We start from the raw sequence: 22,617 nt of genomic DNA, 5'->3' as shown, positions 1-22,617 counted from the left end.
ATGACTATTCCATGTAAATTATCACTTTTGGAAGAAAAATAAGTGTGTTTAGAGACACTTTAATGCCTGAAATTGGTTGAAACAAAAGCTTCTGAATAGGAGAAAAAGTCTGTAATAATGGCAATTTTGGTCACATTGAGGCTTTAAAAAGTAGTCATTCAACATGAGGCACATTCCAAATGACATTTTGAATAAATTTTTCTACAGTCCAAAAAAATCAATTTTCTGATGAAAAACGATGACCCGTGACCTGTCGAAATTTATCCAGATGGTCAGAAATGGAAATTTTTTAATGTTTAATTTTTTGACTGCAAATGACTATTCCATGTAAATTATCACTTTTGGAACAAAAATAAGTGTGTTTAGAGTCACTTTAATGCCTGAAATTGGTAGAAATAGAAGCTTCTGAATAGGAGAAAAAGTCTGTAATAATGGCAATTTTGGTCACATTGAGGCTTTAAAAAGTAGTCATTCAACATGAGGCACATTCCAAATGACATTTTGAATACATTTTTCTACAGTCCAAAAAAATCAATTTTCTGATGAAAAACGATGACCCGTGACCTGTCGAAATTTATCCAGATGGTCAGAAATGGAAATTTTTTAATGTTTAATTTTATGACTGCAAATGACTATTCCATGTAAATTATCACTTTTGGAACAAAAATAAGTGTGTTTAGAGTCACTTTAATGCCTGAAATTGGTCGAAATAGAAGCTTCTGAATAGGAGAAAATGTCTGTAAAAATTGAAATTTTGGTCACATTCAGGCTTTAAAAAGTAGTTATTCAACATGAGGCACAATTCAAATGACATTTTGAATCAATTTTTCTACAGTCCAAAAAATCAATTTTCTGATGAAAAACGATGACCCGTGACCTGTTGAAATTTCTCCAGATTGTCAGAAATGTACATTTTTTAATGTTTAATTTTTTGACTGTAAATGACTATTCCATGTAAATTATCACTTTTGGAAGAAAAATAAATGTGTTTAGAGTCACTTTAATGCCTGAAATTGAAAAAGCTTCTGAATAGGAGAAAAAGTCTGTAATAATGGCAATTTTGGTCACATTGAGGCTTTAAAAAGTAGTCATTCAACATGAGGCACATTCCAAATGACATTTTGAATCAATTTTTCTACAGTCCAAAAAATCAATTTTCTGATAAAAAACGATGACCTGTGACCTGTCGAAATTTCTCCAGATGGTCAGAAATGGAAATTTTTTAATGTTTAATTTTTTGACTGTAAATGACTATTCCATGTAAATTATCACTTTTGGAAGAAAAATAAGTGTGTTTAGAGTCACTTTAATGCCTAAAATTGGTTGAAACAAAAGCTTCTGAATAGGAGAAAAAGTCTGTAATAATGGCAATTTTGGTCACATTGAGGCTTTAAAAAGTAGTCATCCAACATGAGGCACATTCCAAATGACATTTTGAATCAATTTTTCTACAGTCCAAAAAAATCAATTTTCTGATGAAAAACGATGACCCGTGACCTGTCGAAATTTATCCAGATGGTCAGAAATGGAAATTTTTTAATGTTTAATTTTTTGACTGCAAATGACTATTCCATGTAAATTATCACTTTTGGAACAAAAATAAGTGTGTTTAGAGTCACTTTAATGCCTGAAATTGGTAGAAATAGAAGCTTCTGAATAGGAGAAAAAGTCTGTAATAATGGCAATTTTGGTCACATTGAGGCTTTAAAAAGTAGTCATTCAACATGAGGCACATTCCAAATGACATTTTGAATCAATTTTTCTACAGTCCAAAAAATCAATTTTCTGATGAAAAACGATGACCTGTGACCTGTCGAAATTTCTCCAGATGGTCAGAAATGGAAATTTTTTAATGTTTAATTGTTTGACTGTAAATGACTATTCCATGTAAATTATCACTTTTGGAAGAAAAATAAGTGTGTTTAGAGTCACTTTAATGCCTAAAATTGGTTGAAACAAAAGCTTCTGAATAGGAGAAAAAGTCTGTAATAATGGCAATTTTGGTCACATTGAGGCTTTAAAAAGTAGTCATTCAACATGAGGCACATTCCAAATGACATTTTGAATCAATTTTTCTACAGTCCAAAAAAATCAATTTTCTGATGAAAAACGATGACCCGTGACCTGTCGAAATTTCTCCAGATGGTCAGAAATGGACATTTTTTAATGTTTAATTTTTTGACTGCAAATGACTATTCCATGTAAATTATCACTTTTGGAAGAAAAATAAGTGTGTTTAGAGACACTTTAATGCCTGAAATTGGTTGAAACAAAAGCTTCTGAATAGGAGAAAAAGTCTGTAATAATGGCAATTTTGGTCACATTGAGGCTTTAAAAAGTAGTCATTCAACATGAGGCACATTCCAAATGACATTTTGAATACATTTTTCTACAGTCCAAAAAAATCAATTTTCTGATGAAAAACGATGACCCGTGACCTGTCGAAATTTATCCAGATGGTCAGAAATGGAAATTTTTTAATGTTTAATTTTTTGACTGCAAATGACTATTCCATGTAAATTATCACTTTTGGTACAAAAATAAGTGTGTTTAGAGTCACTTTAATGCCTGAAATTGGTAGAAATAGAAGCTTCTGAATAGGAGAAAAAGTCTGTAATAATGGCAATTTTGGTCACATTGAGGCTTTAAAAAGTAGTCATTCAACATGAGGCACATTCCAAATGACATTTTGAATCAATTTTTCTACAGTCCAAAAAATCAATTTTCTGATGAAAAACGATGACCTGTGCCTGTCGAAATTTCTCCAGATGGTCAGAAATGGAAATTTTTTAATGTTTAATTTTTTGACTGTAAATGACTATTCCATGTAAATTATCAATTTTGGAAGAAAAATAAGTGTGTTTAGAGTCACTTTAATGCCTAAAATTGGTTGAAACAAAAGCTTCTGAATAGGAGAAAAAGTCTGTAATAATGGCAATTTTGGTCACATTGAGGCTTTAAAAAGTAGTCATTCAACATGAGGCACATTCCAAATGACATTTTGAATCAATTTTTCTACAGTCCAAAAAAATCAATTTTCTGATGAAAAACGATGACCCGTGACCTGTCGAAATTTCTCCAGATGGTCAGAAATGGACATTTTTTAATGTTTAATTTTTTGACTGCAAATGACTATTCCATGTAAATTATCACTTTTGGAAGAAAAATAAGTGTGTTTAGAGACACTTTAATGCCTGAAATTGGTTGAAACAAAAGCTTCTGAATAGGAGAAAAAGTCTGTAATAATGGCAATTTTGGTCACATTGAGGCTTTAAAAAGTAGTCATTCAACATGAGGCACATTCCAAATGACATTTTGAATAAATTTTTCTACAGTCCAAAAAAATCAATTTTCTGATGAAAAACGATGACCCGTGACCTGTCGAAATTTATCCAGATGGTCAGAAATGGAAATTTTTTAATGTTTAATTTTTTGACTGCAAATGACTATTCCATGTAAATTATCACTTTTGGAACAAAAATAAGTGTGTTTAGAGTCACTTTAATGCCTGAAATTGGTAGAAATAGAAGCTTCTGAATAGGAGAAAAAGTCTGTAATAATGGCAATTTTGGTCACATTGAGGCTTTAAAAAGTAGTCATTCAACATGAGGCACTTTCCAAATGACATTTTGAATCAATTTTTCTACAGTCCAAAAAATCAATTTTCTGATGAAAAGCGATGACCTGTGACCTGTCGAAATTTCTCCAGATGGTCAGAAATGGAAATTTTTTAATGTTTAATTTTTTGACTGCAAATGACTATTCCATGTAAATTATCACTTTTGGAAGAAAAATAAGTGTGTTTAGAGACACTTTAATGCCTGAAATTGGTTGAAACAAAAGCTTCTGAATAGGAGAAAAAGTCTGTAATAATGGCAATTTTGGTCACATTGAGGCTTTAAAAAGTAGTCATTCAACATGAGGCACATTCCAAATGACATTTTGAATCAATTTTTCTACAGTCCAAAAAAATCAATTTTCTGATGAAAAACGATGACCCGTGACCTGTCGAAATTTCTCCAGATGGTCAGAAATGGACATTTTTTAATGTTTAATTTTTTGACTGCAAATGACTATTCCATGCAAATTATCACTTTTGGAACAACATAAGTGTGTTTAAAGTCACTTTAATGCCTGAAATTGGTCGAAATAGAAGCTTCTGAATAGGAGAAAATGTCTGTAAAAATGGCAATTTTGGACACATTGAGGCTTTAAAAAGTAGTCATTCAACATGAGGCACATTCCAAATGACATTTTGAATCAATTTTTCTACAGTCCAAAAAAATCAATTTTCTGATGAAAAACGATGACCCGTGACCTGTCGAAATTTATCCAGATGGTCAGAAATGGAAATTTTTTAATGTTTAATTTTTTGACTGCAAATGACTATTCCATGTAAATTATCACTTTTGGAACAAAAATAAGTGTGTTTAGAGTCACTTTAATGCCTGAAATTGGTAGAAATAGAAGCTTCTGAATAGGAGAAAAAGTCTGTAATAATGGCAATTTTGGTCACATTGAGGCTTTAAAAAGTAGTCATTCAACATGAGGCACTTTCCAAATGACATTTTGAATCAATTTTTCTACAGTCCAAAAAATCTATTTTCTGATGAAAAACGATGACCTGTGACCTGTCGAAATTTATCCAGATGGTCAGAAATGGAAATTTTTTAATGTTTAATTTTTTGAATGCAAATGACTATTCCATGTAAATTATCACTTTTGGAACAACATTAAGTGTGTTTAGAGTCACTTTTATGCCTGAAATTGGTCGAAATAGAAGCTTCTGAATACGAGAAAATGTCGGTAATAATGGCAATTTTGGTCACATTGAGGCTTTAAAAAGTAGTTATTCAACATGAGGCACATTCGAAATGACATTTTGAATCAATTTTTCTACAGTCCAAAAAATCAATTTTCTGATGAAAAACGATGACCCGTGACCTGTCGAAATTTCTCCAGATAGTCAGAAATGGAAATTTTTTAATGTTTAATTTTTTGACTGCAAATGACTATTCCATGTAAATTATCACTTTTGGAAGAAAAATAAGTGTGTTTAGAGTCACTTTAATGCCTGAAATTGGTCGAAATAGACGCTTCTGAATAGGAGAAAATATCTGTAAAAATGGCAATTTTGGTCACATTGAGGCTTCAAAAAGTAGTTATTCAGCATGAGGCAAATTCCAAATGACATTTTGAATCAATTTTTCTACAGTCCAAAAAAATCAATTTTCTAATGAAAAACGATGACCCGTGACCTGTCAAAATTTCTCCATATGGTCAGAAATGGACATTTTTTAATGTTTAATTTTTTGATTGTAAATGACTATTCCATGTAAATTATCACTTTTGGAAGAAAAATAAGTGTGTTTAGAGTCACTTTAATGCCTGAAATTGGTTGAAACAAAAGCTTCTGAATAGGAGAAAAAGTCTGTAATAATGGCAATTTTGGTCACATTGAGGCTTTAAAAAGTAGTCATTCAACATGAGGCACATTCCAAATGACATTTTGAATCAATTTTTCTACAGTCCAAAAAAATCAATTTTCTGATGAAAAACGATGACCCGTGACCTGTCGAAATTTGTCCAGATGGTCAGAAATGGAAATTATTTAATGTTTAATTTTTTGACTGCAAATGACTATTCCATGTAAATTATCACTTTTGGAACACAAATAAGTGTGTTTAGAGTCACTTTAATGCCTGAAATTGGTCGAAATAGACACTTCTGAATAGGAGAAAATGTCTGTAATAATGGCAATTTTGGTCACATTGAGGCTTTAAAAAGTAGTTATTCAGCATGAGGCACATTCCAAATGACATTTTGAATCAATTTTTCTACAGTCCAAAAAATCAATTTTCTGATGAAAAACGATGACCCGTGACCTGTCGAAATTTCTCCAGATGGTCAGAAATGGAAATTTTTTAATGTTTAATTTTTTGTCTGTAAATGGCTATTCCATGTAAATTATCACTTTTGGAAGAAAAATAGGTGTGTTTAGAGTCACTTTAATGCCTGAAATTGGTTGAAACAAAAGCTTCTGAATAGGAGAAAAAGTCTGTAATAATGGCAATTTTGGTCACATTGAGGCTTTAAAAAGTAGTCATTCAACATGAGGCACATTCCAAATGACATTTTGAATCAATTTTTCTACAGTCCAAAAAAATCAATTTTCTGATGAAAAACGATGACCCGTGACCTGTCGAAATTTATCCAGATGGTCAGAAATAGAAATTTTTTAATGTTTAATTTTTTTAATGCAAATGACTATTTCATGTAAATTATCACTTTTGGAACAACATTAAGTGTGTTTAGAGTCACTTTACTGCCTGAAATTGGTCGAAATAGAAGCTTCTGAGTACGAGAAAATGTCTGTAATAATGGCAATTTTGGTCACATTGAGGCTTTAAAAAGTAGTTATTCAACATGAGGCACATTCGAAATGACATTTTGAATCAATTTTTCTACAGTCCAAAAAATCTATTTTCTGATGAAAAACGATGACCCGTGACCTGTCGACATTTCTCCAGTTGGTCAGAAATTGAATTTTTTTAATGTTTAAGTTTTTTGACTGCAAATGACTATTCCATTTAAATTATCACTTTTGGAACAAAAATAAGTGTGTTTAGAGTCACTTTAATGCCTGAAATTGGTAGAAATAGAAGCTTCTGAATAGGAGAAAAAGTCTGTAATAATGGCAATTTTGGTCACATTGAGGCTTTAAAAAGTAGTCATTCAACATGAGGCACATTCCAAATGACATTTTGAATCAATTTTTCTACAGTCCAAAAAATCAATTTTCTGATGAAAAACGATGACCCGTGACCTGTTGAAATTTCTCCAGATTGTCAGAAATGTACATTTTTTAATGTTTAATTTTTTGACTGTAAATGACTATTCCATGTAAATTATCACTTTTGGAAGAAAAATAAGTGTGTTTAGAGTCACTTTAATGCCTGAAATTGGTTGAAACAAAAGCTTCTGAATAGGAGAAAAAGTCTGTAATAATGGCAATTTTGGTCACATTGAGGCTTTAAAAAGTAGTCATTCAACATGAGGCACATTCCAAATGACATTTTGAATCAATTTTTCTACAGTCCAAAAAATCAATTTTCTGATAAAAAACGATGACCTGTGACCTGTCGAAATTTCTCCAGATGGTCAGAAATGGAAATTTTTTAATGTTTAATTTTTTGACTGTAAATGACTATTCCATGTAAATTATCACTTTTGGAAGAAAAATAAGTGTGTTTAGAGTCACTTTAATGCCTGAAATTGGTCGAAATAGACGCTTCTGAATAGGAGAAAATATCTGTAAAAATGGCAATTTTGGTCACATTGAGGCTTCAAAAAGTAGTTATTCAGCATGAGGCAAATTCCAAATGACATTTTGAATCAATTTTTCTACAGTCCAAAAAAATCAATTTTCTAATGAAAAACGATGACCCGTGACCTGTCAAAATTTCTCCATATGGTCAGAAATGGACATTTTTTAATGTTTAATTTTTTGATTGTAAATGACTATTCCATGTAAATTATCACTTTTGGAAGAAAAATAAGTGTGTTTAGAGTCACTTTAATGCCTGAAATTGGTTGAAACAAAAGCTTCTGAATAGGAGAAAAAGTCTGTAATAATGGCAATTTTGGTCACATTGAGGCTTTAAAAAGTAGTCATTCAACATGAGGCACATTCCAAATGACATTTTGAATCAATTTTTCTACAGTCCAAAAAAATCAATTTTCTGATGAAAAACGATGACCCGTGACCTGTCGAAATTTGTCCAGATGGTCAGAAATGGAAATTATTTAATGTTTAATTTTTTGACTGCAAATGACTATTCCATGTAAATTATCACTTTTGGAACACAAATAAGTGTGTTTAGAGTCACTTTAATGCCTGAAATTGGTCGAAATAGACGCTTCTGAATAGGAGAAAATGTCTGTAATAATGGCAATTTTGGTCACATTGAGGCTTTAAAAAGTAGTTATTCAGCATGAGGCACATTCCAAATGACATTTTGAATCAATTTTTCTACAGTCCAAAAAATCAATTTTCTGATGAAAAACGATGACCCGTGACCTGTCGAAATTTCTCCAGATGGTCAGAAATGGAAATTTTTTAATGTTTAATTTTTTGTCTGTAAATGGCTATTCCATGTAAATTATCACTTTTGGAAGAAAAATAGGTGTGTTTAGAGTCACTTTAATGCCTGAAATTGGTTGAAACAAAAGCTTCTGAATAGGAGAAAAAGTCTGTAATAATGGCAATTTTGGTCACATTGAGGCTTTAAAAAGTAGTCATTCAACATGAGGCACATTCCAAATGACATTTTGAATCAATTTTTCTACAGTCCAAAAAAATCAATTTTCTGATGAAAAACGATGACCCGTGACCTGTCGAAATTTATCCAGATGGTCAGAAATAGAAATTTTTTAATGTTTAATTTTTTTAATGCAAATGACTATTTCATGTAAATTATCACTTTTGGAACAACATTAAGTGTGTTTAGAGTCACTTTACTGCCTGAAATTGGTCGAAATAGAAGCTTCTGAGTACGAGAAAATGTCTGTAATAATGGCAATTTTGGTCACATTGAGGCTTTAAAAAGTAGTTATTCAACATGAGGCACATTCGAAATGACATTTTGAATCAATTTTTCTACAGTCCAAAAAATCTATTTTCTGATGAAAAACGATGACCCGTGACCTGTCGACATTTCTCCAGTTGGTCAGAAATTGAATTTTTTTAATGTTTAAGTTTTTTGACTGCAAATGACTATTCCATTTAAATTATCACTTTTGGAACAAAAATAAGTGTGTTTAGAGTCACTTTAATGCCTGAAATTGGTAGAAATAGAAGCTTCTGAATAGGAGAAAAAGTCTGTAATAATGGCAATTTTGGTCACATTGAGGCTTTAAAAAGTAGTCATTCAACATGAGGCACATTCCAAATGACATTTTGAATCAATTTTTCTACAGTCCAAAAAATCAATTTCTGATGAAAAACGATGACCCGTGACCTGTTGAAATTTCTCCAGATTGTCAGAAATGTACATTTTTTAATGTTTAATTTTTTGACTGTAAATGACTATTCCATGTAAATTATCACTTTTGGAAGAAAAATAAGTGTGTTTAGAGTCACTTTAATGCCTGAAATTGGTTGAAACAAAAGCTTCTGAATAGGAGAAAAAGTCTGTAATAATGGCAATTTTGGTCACATTGAGGCTTTAAAAAGTAGTCATTCAACATGAGGCACATTCCAAATGACATTTTGAATCAATTTTTCTACAGTCCAAAAAATCAATTTTCTGATAAAAAACGATGACCTGTGACCTGTCGAAATTTATCCAGATGGTCAGAAATGGAAATTTTTTAATGTTTAATTTTTTGACTGCAAATGACTATTCCATGTAAATTATCACTTTTGGAACAAAAATAAGTGTGTTTAGAGTCACTTTAATGCCTGAAATTGGTAGAAATAGAAGCTTCTGAATAGGAGAAAAAGTCTGTAATAATGGCAATTTTGGTCACATTGAGGCTTTAAAAAGTAGTCATTCAACATGAGGCACATTCCAAATGACATTTTGAATCAATTTTTCTACAGTCCAAAAAATCAATTTTCTGATGAAAAACGATGACCTGTGACCTGTCGAAATTTCTCCAGATGGTCAGAAATGGAAATTTTTTAATGTTTAATTTTTTGACTGTAAATGACTATTCCATGTAAATTATCACTTTTGGAAGAAAAATAAGTGTGTTTAGAGTCACTTTAATGCCTAAAATTGGTTGAAACAAAAGCTTCTGAATAGGAGAAAAAGTCTGTAATAATGGCAATTTTGGTCACATTGAGGCTTTAAAAAGTAGTCATTCAACATGAGGCACATTCCAAATGACATTTTGAATCAATTTTTCTACAGTCCAAAAAAATCAATTTTCTGATGAAAAACGATGACCCGTGACCTGTCGAAATTTCTCCAGATGGTCAGAAATGGACATTTTTTAATGTTTAATTTTTTGACTGCAAATGACTATTCCATGTAAATTATCACTTTTGGAAGAAAAATAAGTGTGTTTAGAGACACTTTAATGCCTGAAATTGGTTGAAACAAAAGCTTCTGAATAGGAGAAAAAGTCTGTAATAATGGCAATTTTGGTCACATTGAGGCTTTAAAAAGTAGTCATTCAACATGAGGCACATTCCAAATGACATTTTGAATACATTTTTCTACAGTCCAAAAAAATCAATTTTCTGATGACAAACGATGACCCGTGACCTGTCGAAATTTATCCAGATGGTGAGAAATGGAAATTTTTTAATGTTTAATTTTTTGACTGCAAATGACTATTCCATGTAAATTATCACTTTTGGTACAAAAATAAGTGTGTTTAGAGTCACTTTAATGCCTGAAATTGGTAGAAATAGAAGCTTCTGAATAGGAGAAAAAGTCTGTAATAATGGCAATTTTGGTCACATTGAGGCTTTAAAAAGTAGTCATTCAACATGAGGCACATTCCAAATGACATTTTGAATCAATTTTTCTACAGTCCAAAAAATCAATTTTCTGATGAAAAACGATGACCTGTGACCTGTCGAAATTTCTCCAGATGGTCAGAAATGGAAATTTTTTAATGTTTAATTTTTTGACTGTAAATGACTATTCCATGTAAATTATCACTTTTGGAAGAAAAATAAGTGTGTTTAGAGTCACTTTAATGCCTAAAATTGGTTGAAACAAAAGCTTCTGAATAGGAGAAAAAGTCTGTAATAATGGCAATTTTGGTCACATTGAGGCTTTAAAAAGTAGTCATTCAACATGAGGCACATTCCAAATGACATTTTGAATCAATTTTTCTACAGTCCAAAAAATCAATTTTCTGATGAAAAACGATGACCTGTGACCTGTCGAAATTTCTCCAGATGGTCAGAAATGGAAATTTTTTAATGTTTAATTTTTTGACTGTAAATGACTATTCCTTGTAAATTATCACTTTTGGAAGAAAAATAAGTGTGTTTAGAGTCACTTTAATGCCTAAAATTGGTTGAAACAAAAGCTTCTGAATAGGAGAAAAAGTCTGTAATAATGGCAATTTTGGTCACATTGAGGCTTTAAAAAGTAGTCATTCAACATGAGGCACATTCCAAATGACATTTTGAATCAATTTTTCTACAGTCCAAAAAAATCAATTTTCTGATGAAAAACGATGACCCGTGACCTGTCGAAATTTCTCCAGATGGTCAGAAATGGACATTTTTTAATGTTTAATTTTTTGACTGCAAATGACTATTCCATGTAAATTATCACTTTTGGAAGAAAAATAAGTGTGTTTAGAGACACTTTAATGCCTGAAATTGGTTGAAACAAAAGCTTCTGAATAGGAGAAAAAGTCTGTAATAATGGCAATTTTGGTCACATTGAGGCTTTAAAAAGTAGTCATTCAACATGAGGCACATTCCAAATGACATTTTGAATACATTTTTCTACAGTCCAAAAAAATCAATTTTCTGATGAAAAACAATGACCCGTGACCTGTCGAAATTTATCCAGATGGTCAGAAATGGACATTTTTTAATGTTTAATTTTTTGACTGCAAATGACTATTCCATGTAAATTATCACTTTTGGAACAAAAATAAGTGTGTTTAGAGTCACTTTAATGCCTGAAATTGGTAGAAATAGAAGCTTCTGAATAGGAGAAAAAGTCTGTAATAATGGCAATTTTGGTCACATTGAGGCTTTAAAAAGTAGTCATTCAACATGAGGCACTTTCCAAATGACATTTTGAATCAATTTTTCTACAGTCCAAAAAATCAATTTTCTGATGAAAAACGATGACCTGTGACCTGTCGAAATTTCTCCAGATGGTCAGAGATGGAAATTTTTTAATGTTTAATTTTTTGACTGCAAATGACTATTCCATGTAAATTATCACTTTTGGAAGAAAAATAAGTGTGTTTAGAGACACTTTAATGCCTGAAATTGGTTGAAACAAAAGCTTCTGAATAGGAGAAAAAGTCTGTAATAATGGCAATTTTGGTCACATTGAGGCTTTAAAAAGTAGTCATTCAACATGAGGCACATTCCAAATGACATTTTGAATCAATTTTTCTACAGTCCAAAAAAATCAATTTTCTGATGAAAAACGATGACCCGTGACCTGTCGAAATTTCTCCAGATGGTCAGAAATGGACATTTTTTAATGTTTAATTTTTTGACTGCAAATGACTATTCCATGCAAATTATCACTTTTGGAACAACATAAGTGTGTTTAAAGTCACTTTAATGCCTGAAATTGGTCGAAATAGAAGCTTCTGAATAGGAGAAAATGTCTGTAAAAATGGCAATTTTGGTCACATTGAGGCTTCAAAAAGTAGTTATTCAGCATGAGGCACATTCCAAATGCCATTTTGAATCAATTTTTCTACAGTCCAAAAAATCAATTTTCTGATGAAAAACGATGACCCGTGACCTGTCAAAATTTCTCCATATGGTCAGAAATGGACATTTTTTAATGTTTAATTTTTTGAATGTAAATGACTATTCCATGTAAATTATCACTTTTGGAAGAAAAATAAGTGTGTTTAGAGTCACTTTAATGCCTGAAATTGGTTGAAACAAAAGCTTCTGAATAGGAGAAAAAGTCTGTAATAATGGCAATTTTGGTCACATTGAGGCTTTAAAAAGTAGTCATTCAACATGAGGCACATTCCAAATGACATTTTGAATCAATTTTTCTACAGTCCAAAAAAATCAATTTTCTGATGAAAAACGATGACCCGTGACCTGTCGAAATTTATCCAGATGGTCAGAAATGGAAATTTTTTAATGTTTAATTTTTTGAATGCAAATGACTATTCCATGTAAATTATCACTTTTGGAACAACATTAAGTGTGTTTAGAGTCACTTTTATGCCTGAAATTGGTCGAAATAGAAGCTTCTGAATACGAGAAAATGTCGGTAATAATGGCAATTTTGGTCACATTGAGGCTTTAAAAAGTAGTTATTCAACATGAGGCACATTCGAAATGACATTTTGAATCAATTTTTCTACAGTCCAAAAAATCAATTTTCTGATGAAAAACGATGACCCGTGACCTGTCGAAATTTCTCCAGATAGTCAGAAATGGAAATTTTTTAATGTTTAATTTTTTGACTGCAAATGACTATTCCATGTAAATTATCACTTTTGGAAGAAAAATAAGTGTGTTTAGAGTCACTTTAATGCCTGAAATTGGTCGAAATAGACGCTTCTGAATAGGAGAAAATATCTGTAAAAATGGCAATTTTGGTCACATTGAGGCTTCAAAAAGTAGTTATTCAGCATGAGGCAAATTCCAAATGACATTTTGAATCAATTTTTCTACAGTCCAAAAAATCAATTTTCTAATGAAAAACGATGACCCGTGACCTGTCAAAATTTCTCCATATGGTCAGAAATGGACATTTTTTAATGTTTAATTTTTTGATTGTAAATGACTATTCCATGTAAATTATCACTTTTGGAAGAAAAATAAGTGTGTTTAGAGTCACTTTAATGCCTGAAATTGGTTGAAACAAAAGCTTCTGAATAGGAGAAAAAGTCTGTAATAATGGCAATTTTGGTCACATTGAGGCTTTAAAAAGTAGTCATTCAACATGAGGCACATTCCAAATGACATTTTGAATCAATTTTTCTACAGTCCAAAAAAATCAATTTTCTGATGAAAAACGATGACCCGTGACCTGTCGAAATTTGTCCAGATGGTCAGAAATGGAAATTATTTAATGTTTAATTTTTTGACTGCAAATGACTATTCCATGTAAATTATCACTTTTGGAACACAAATAAGTGTGTTTAGAGTCACTTTAATGCCTGAAATTGGTCGAAATAGACGCTTCTGAATAGGAGAAAATGTCTGTAATAATGGCAATTTTGGTCACATTGAGGCTTTAAAAAGTAGTTATTCAGCATGAGGCACATTCCAAATGACATTTTGAATCAATTTTTCTACAGTCCAAAAAATCAATTTTCTGATGAAAAACGATGACCCGTGACCTGTCGAAATTTCTCCAGATGGTCAGAAATGGAAATTTTTTAATGTTTAATTTTTTGTCTGTAAATGGCTATTCCATGTAAATTATCACTTTTGGAAGAAAAATAGGTGTGTTTAGAGTCACTTTAATGCCTGAAATTGGTTGAAACAAAAGCTTCTGAATAGGAGAAAAAGTCTGTAATAATGGCAATTTTGGTCACATTGAGGCTTTAAAAAGTAGTCATCCAACATGAGGCACATTCCAAATGACATTTTGAATCAATTTTTCTACAGTCCAAAAAAATCAATTTTCTGATGAAAAACGATGACCCGTGACCTGTCGAAATTTATCCAGATGGTCAGAAATGGAAATTTTTTAATGTTCAATTTTTTGACTGCAAATGACTATTCCATGTAAATTATCACTTTTGGAACAAAAATAAGTGTGTTTAGAGTCACTTTAATGCCTGAAATTGATAGAAATAGAAGCTTCTGAATAGGAGAAAAAGTCTGTAATAATAGCAATTTTGGTCACATTGAGGCTTTAAAAAGTAGTCATTCAACATGAGGCACATTCCAAATGACATTTTGAATAAATTTTTCTACAGTCCAAAAAAATCAATTTTCTGATGAAAAACGATGACCCGTGACCTGTCGAAATTTATCCAGATGGTCAGAAATGGAAATTTTTTAATGTTTAATTTTTTGACTGCAAATGACTATTCCATGTAAATTATCACTTTTGGAACAAAAATAAGTGTGTTTAGAGTCACTTTAATGCCTGAAATTGGTCGAAATAGAAGCTTCTGAATAGGAGAAAATGTCTGTAAAAATTGAAATTTTGGTCACATTCAGGCTTTAAAAAGTAGTTATTCAACATGAGGCACAATCCAAATGACATTTTGAATCAATTTTTCTACAGTCCAAAAAATCAATTTTCTGATGAAAAACGATGACCCGTGACCTGTTGAAATTTCTCCAGATTGTCAGAAATGTACATTTTTTAATGTTTAATTTTTTGACTGTAAATGACTATTCCATGTAAATTATCACTTTTGGAAGAAAAATAAGTGTGTTTAGAGTCACTTTAATGCCTGAAATTGGTTGAAACAAAAGCTTCTGAATAGGAGAAAAAGTCTGTAATAATGGCAATTTTGGTCACATTGAGGCTTTAAACAGTAGTCATTCAACATGAGGCACATTCCAAATGACATTTTGAATCAATTTTTCTACAGTTCAAAAAAATCAATTTTCTGATGAAAAACGATGATCCGTGACCTGTCGAAATTTCTCCAGATGGTCAGAAATGGAAATTTTTTAATGTTTAATTTGTTGACTGCAAATGACTATTCCATGTAAATTATCACTTTTGGAACAAAAATAAGTGTGTTTAGAGTCACTTTAATGCCTGAAATTGATAGAAATAGAAGCTTCTGAATAGGAGAAAAAGTCTGTAATAATAGCAATTTTGGTCACATTGAGGCTTCAAAAAGTAGTTATTCAGCATGAGGCACATTCCAAATGACATTTTGAATCAATTTTTCTACAGTCCCAAAAAATAAATTTTCTGATGAAAAACGATGACCCGTGACCTGTCGAAATTTCTCCAGATGGTCAGAAATGGAAATTTTTTAATGTTTAATTTTTTGACTGCAAATGACTATTCCATGTAAATTATCACTTTTGGAAGAAAAATAAGTGTGTTTAGAGTCACTTTAATGCCTGAAATTGGTAGAAACAAAAGCTTCTGAATAGGAGAAAAAGTCTGTAATAATGGCAATTTTGGTCACATTGAGGCTTTAAAAAGTAGTCATTCAACATGAGGCACATTCCAAATGACATTTTGAATCAATTTTTCTACAGTCCAAAAAAATCAATTTTCTGATGAAAAACGATGACCCGTGACCTGTCGAAATTTCTCCAGATGGTCAGAAATGGAAATTTTTTAATGTTTAATTTTTTGACTGCAAATGACTATTCCATGTAAATTATCACTTTTGGAAGAAAAATAAGTGTGTTTAGAGACACTTTAATGCCTGAAATTGGTTGAAACAAAAGCTTCTGAATAGGAGAAAAAGTCTGTAATAATGGCAATTTTGGTCACATTGAGGCTTTAAAAAGTAGTCATTCAACATGAGGCACATTCCAAATGACATTTTGAATCAATTTTTCTACAGTCCAAAAAATCAATTTTCTGATGAAAAACGATGACCCGTGACCTGTCAAAATTTCTCCATATGGTCAGAAATGGACATTTTTTAATGTTTAATTTTTTGAATGTAAATGACTATTCCATGTAAATTATCACTTTTGGAAGAAAAATAAGTGTGTTTAGAGACACTTTAATGCCTGAAATTGGTTGAAACAAAAGCTTCTGAATAGGAGAAAAAGTCTGTAATAATGGCAATTTTGGACACATTGAGGCTTTAAAAAGTAGTCATTCAACATGAGGCACATTCCAAATGACATTTTGAATCAATTTTTCTACAGTCCAAAAAAATCAATTTTCTGATGAAAAACGATGACCCGTGACCTGTCGAAATTTATCCAGATGGTCAGAAATGGAAATTTTTTAATGTTTAATTTTTGAATGCAAATGACTATTCCATGTAAATTATCACTTTGGAACAACATTAAGTGTGTTTAGAGTCACTTTTATGCCTGAAATTGGTCGAAATAGAAGCTTCTGAATACGAGAAAATGTCGGTAATAATGGCAATTTTGGTCACATTGAGGCTTTAAAAAGTAGTTATTCAACATGAGGCACATTCGAAATGACATTTTGAATCAATTTTTCTACAGTCCAAAAAATCAATTTTCTGATGAAAAACGATGACCCGTGACCTGTCGAAATTTATCCAGATGGTCAGAAATGGAAATTTTTTAATGTTTAATTTTTTGACTGCAAATGACTATTCCATGTAAATTATCACTTTTGGAACAAAAATAAGTGTGTTTAGAGTCACTTTAATGCCTGAAATTGGTAGAAATAGAAGCTTCTGAATAGGAGAAAAAGTCTGTAATAATGGCAATTTTGGTCACATTGAGGCTTCAAAAAGTAGTTATTCAGCATGAGGCACATTCCAAATGACATTTTGAATCAGTTTTTCTACAGTCCAAAAAATCAATTTTCTGATGAAAAACGATGACCCGTGACCTGTCAAAATTTCTCCATATGGTCAGAAATGGAAATGTTTTAATGTTTATTTTTTTGATTGTAAATGACTATTCCATGTACATTATCACTTTTGGAAGAAATATAAGTGTGTTTAGAGACACTTTAATGCCTGAAATTGGTCGAAATAGAAGCTTCTGAATAGGAGAAAATGTCTGTAAAAATGGCAATTTTGGTCACATTGAGGCTTCAAAAAGTAGTTATTCAGCATGAGGCACATTCCAAATGACATTTTGAATCAATTTTTCTACAGTCCAAAAAAATCAATTTTCTGATGAAAAACAATGACCCGTGACCTGTCGAAATTTATCCAGATGGTCAGAAATAGAAATTTTTTAATGTTTAATTTTTTGAATGCAAATGACTATTCCATGTAAATTATCACTTTTGGAACAACATTAAGCGTGTTTAGAGTCACTTTAATGCCTGAAATTGGTTGAAATAGAAGCTTCTGAGTACGAGAAAATGTCTGTAATAATGGCAATTTTGGTCACATTGAGGCTTTAAAAAGTAGTTATTCAACATGAGGCACATTCGAAATGACATTTTGAATCAATTTTTCTACAGTCCAAAAAATCAATTTTCTGATGAAAAACGATGACCCGTGACCTGTCGACATTTCTCCAGTTGTTCAGAAATGGAAATTTTTTAATGTTTTATTTTTTGAATGCAAATCACTATTCCATGTAAATTATCACTTTTGGAACAACATTAAGTGTGTTTAGAGTCACTTTAATGCCGGAAATTGGTTGAAACAAAAGCTTCTGAATAGGAGAAAAAGTCTGTAATAATGGCAATTTTGGTCACATTGAGGCTTTAAAAAGTAGTCATTCAACATGAGGCACATTCCAAATGACATTTTGAATCAATTTTTCTACAGTCCAAAAAAATCAATTTTCTGATGAAAAACGATGACCTGTGACCTGTCGAAATTTCTCCAGATGGTCAGAAATTGACATTTTTTAATGTTTAATTTTTTGACTGTAAATGACTATTCCATGTAAATTATCACTTTTGGAATAAAAATAAGTGTGTTTAGAGTCACTTTAATGCCTAAAATTGGTTGAAACAAAAGCTTCTGAATAGGAGAAAAAGTCTGTAATAATGGCAATTTTGGTCACATTGAGGCTTTAAAAAGTAGTCATCCAACATGAGGCACATTCCAAATGACATTTTGAATCAATTTTTCTACAGTCCAAAAAAATCAATTTTCTGATGAAAAACGATGACCCGTGACCTGTCGAAATTTATCCAGATGGTCAGAAATGGAAATTTTTTAATGTTTAATTTTTTGACTGCAAATGACTATTCCATGTAAATTATCACTTTTGGAACAAAAATAAGTGTGTTTAGAGTCACTTTAATGCCTGAAATTGGTAGAAATAGAAGCTTCTGAATAGGAGAAAAAGTCTGTAATAATGGCAATTTTGGTCACATTGAGGCTTCAAAAAGTAGTTATTCAGCATGAGGCACATTCCAAATGACATTTTGAATCAATTTTTCTACAGTCCAAAAATCAATTTTCTGATGAAAAACGATGACCCGTGACCTGTCAAAATTTCTCCATATGGTCAGAAATGGACATTTTTTAATGTTTAATTTTTTGAATGTAAATGACTATTCCATGTAAATTATCACTTTTGGAACAAAAATAAGTGTATTTAGAGTCACTTTAATGCCTGAAATTGGTAGAAATAGAAGCTTCTGAATAGGCGAAAAAGTCTGTAATAATGGCAATTTTGGTCACATTGAGGCTTTAAAAAGTAGTCATCCAACATGAGGCACATTCCAAATGACATTTTGAATCAATTTTTCTACAGTCCAAAAAAATCAATTTTCTGATGAAAAACGATGACCCGTGACCTGTCGAAATTTATCCAGATGGTCAGAAATGGAAATTTTTTAATGTTTAATTTTTTGACTGCAAATGACTATTCCATGTAAATTATCACTTTTGGAACAAAAATAAGTGTGTTTAGAGTCACTTTAATGCCTGAAATTGGTTGAAATAGAAGCTTCTGAATAGGAGAAAATGTTTGTAAAAATTGAAATTTTGGTCACATTCAGGCTTTAAAAAGTAGTTATTCAACATGAGGCACAATCCAAATGACATTTTGAATCAATTTTTCTACAGTCCAAAAAATCCATTTTCTGATGAAAAACGATGACCCGTGACCTGTTGAAATTTCTCCAGATTGTCAGAAATGTACATTTTTTAATGTTTAATTTTTTGACTGTAAATGACTATTCCATGTAAATTATCACTTTTGGAAGAAAAATAAGTGTGTTTGGAGTGAAAAACGATGACCGAAAATTCTCCAGATGGTCAGAAATGGAAATTTTTTAATGTTTAATTTTTTGACTGCAAATGACTATTCCATGTAAATTATCACTTTTGGAACAAAAATAAGTGTGTTTAGAGTCACTTTAATGCCTGAAATTGGTCGAAATAGACTCTTCTGAATAGGAGAAAATGTCTGTAAAAATGGCAATTTTGGTCACATTGAGGCTTCAAAAAGTAGTTATTCAGCATGAGGCACATTCCAAATGACATTTTGAATCAGTTTTTCTACAGTCCAAAAAATCAATTTTCTGATGAAAAACGATGACCCGTGACCTGTCAAAATTTCTCCATATGGTCAGAAATGGAAATGTTTTAATGTTTAATTTTTTGATTGTAAATGACTATTCCATGTACATTATCACTTTTGGAAGAAATATAAGTGTGTTTAGAGACACTTTAATGCCTGAAATTGGTCGAAATAGAAGCTTCTGAATAGGAGAAAATGTCTGTAAAAATGGCAATTTTGGTCACATTGAGGCTTCAAAAAGTAGTTATTCAGCATGAGGCACATTCCAAATGACATTTTGAATCAATTTTTCTACAGTCCAAAAAAATCAATTTTCTGATGAAAAACAATGACCCGTGACCTGTCGAAATTTATCCAGATGGTCAGAAATAGAAATTTTTTAATGTTTAATTTTTTGAATGCAAATGACTATTCCATGTAAATTATCACTTTTGGAACAACATTAAGCGTGTTTAGAGTCACTTTAATGCCTGAAATTGGTTGAAATAGAAGCTTCTGAGTACGAGAAAATGTCTGTAATAATGGCAATTTTGGTCACATTGAGGCTTTAAAAAGTAGTTATTCAACATGAGGCACATTCGAAATGACATTTTGAATCAATTTTTCTACAGTCCAAAAAATCAATTTTCTGATGAAAAACGATGACCCGTGACCTGTCGACATTTCTCCAGTTGGTCAGAAATGGAAATTTTTTAATGTTTTATTTTTTGAATGCAAATCACTATTCCATGTAAATTATCACTTTTGGAACAACATTAAGTGTGTTTAGAGTCACTTTAATGCCGGAAATTGGTTGAAACAAAAGCTTCTGAATAGGAGAAAAAGTCTGTAATAATGGCAATTTTGGTCACATTGAGGCTTTAAAAAGTAGTCATTCAACATGAGGCACATTCCAAATGACATTTTGAATCAATTTTTCTACAGTCCAAAAAAATCAATTTTCTGATGAAAAACAATGACCCGTGACCTGTCGAAATTTCTCCAGATGGTCAGAAATGGAAATTTTTTAATGTTTAATTTTTTGATTGTAAATGACTATTCCATGTAAATTATCACTTTTGGAAGAAAAATAAGTGTGTTTAGAGACACTTTAATGCCTGAAATTGGTTGAAACAAAAGCTTCTGAATAGGAGAAAAAGTCTGTAATAATGGCAATTTTGGTCACATTGAGGCTTTAAAAAGTAGTCATTCAACATGAGGCACATTCCAAATGACATTTTGAATAAATTTTTCTACAGTCCAAAAAAATCAATTTTCTGATGAAAAACGATGACCCGTGACCTGTCGAAATTTATCCAGATGGTCAGAAATGGAAATTTTTTAATGTTTAATTTTTTGACTGCAAATGACTATTCCATGTAAATTATCACTTTTGGAACAAAAATAAGTGTGTTTAGAGTCACTTTAATGCCTGAAATTGGTAGAAATAGAAGCTTCTGAATAGGAGAAAAAGTCTGTAATAATGGCAATTTTGGTCACATTGAGGCTTTAAAAAGTAGTCATTCAACATGAGGCACATTCCAAATGACATTTTGAATAAATTTTTCTACAGTCCAAAAAAATCAATTTTCTGATGAAAAACGATGACCCGTGACCTGTCGAAATTTATCCAGATGGTCAGAAATGGAAATTTTTTAATGTTTAATTTTTTGACTGCAAATGACTATTCCATGTAAATTATCACTTTTGGAACAAAAATAAGTGTGTTTAGAGTCACTTTAATGCCTGAAATTGGTCGAAATAGAAGCTTCTGAATAGGAGAAAATGTCTGTAAAAATTGAAATTTTGGTCACATTCAGGCTTTAAAAAGTAGTTATTCAACATGAGGCACAATCCAAATGACATTTTGAATCAATTTTTCTACAGTCCAAAAAATCAATTTTCTGATGAAAAACGATGACCCGTGACCTGTTGAAATTTCTCCAGATTGTCAGAAATGTACATTTTTTAATGTTTAATTTTTTGACTGTAAATGACTATTCCATGTAAATTATCACTTTTGGAAGAAAAATAAGTGTGTTTAGAGTCACTTTAATGCCTGAAATTGGTTGAAACAAAAGCTTCTGAATAGGAGAAAAAGTCTGTAATAATGGCAATTTTGGTCACATTGAGGCTTTAAAAAGTAGTCATTCAACATGAGGCACATTCCAAATGACATTTTGAATCAATTTTTCTACAGTCCAAAAAATCAATTTTCTGATAAAAAACGATGACCTGTGACCTGTCGAAATTTCTCCAGATGGTCAGAAATGGAAATTTTTTAATGTTTAATTTTTTGACTGTAAATGACTATTCCATGTAAATTATCACTTTTGGAAGAAAAATAAGTGTGTTTAGAGTCACTTTAATGCCTAAAATTGGTTGAAACAAAAGCTTCTGAATAGGAGAAAAAGTCTGTAATAATGGCAATTTTGGTCACATTGAGGCTTTAAAAAGTAGTCATCCAACATGAGGCACATTCCAAATGACATTTTGAATCAATTTTTCTACAGTCCAAAAAAATCAATTTTCTGATGAAAAACGATGACCCGTGACCTGTCGAAATTTATCCAGATGGTCAGAAATGGAAATTTTTTAATGTTTAATTTTTTGACTGCAAATGACTATTCCATGTAAATTATCACTTTTGGAACAAAAATAAGTGTGTTTAGAGTCACTTTAATGCCTGAAATTGGTAGAAATAGAAGCTTCTGAATAGGAGAAAAAGTCTGTAATAATGGCAATTTTGGTCACATTGAGGCTTCAAAAAGTAGTTATTCAGCATGAGGCACATTCCAAATGACATTTTGAATCAATTTTTCTACAGTCCAAAAATCAATTTTCTGATAAAAAACGATGAC

This window comes from Triturus cristatus, chromosome 10 (genome assembly GCF_964204655.1).
Source record: "Triturus cristatus chromosome 10, aTriCri1.1, whole genome shotgun sequence".
NCBI lineage: Eukaryota > Metazoa > Chordata > Amphibia > Caudata > Salamandridae > Triturus > Triturus cristatus.
The sequence above is the reverse complement of the archived record's forward strand: the minus strand, read 5'-3'. Positions refer to the sequence as shown.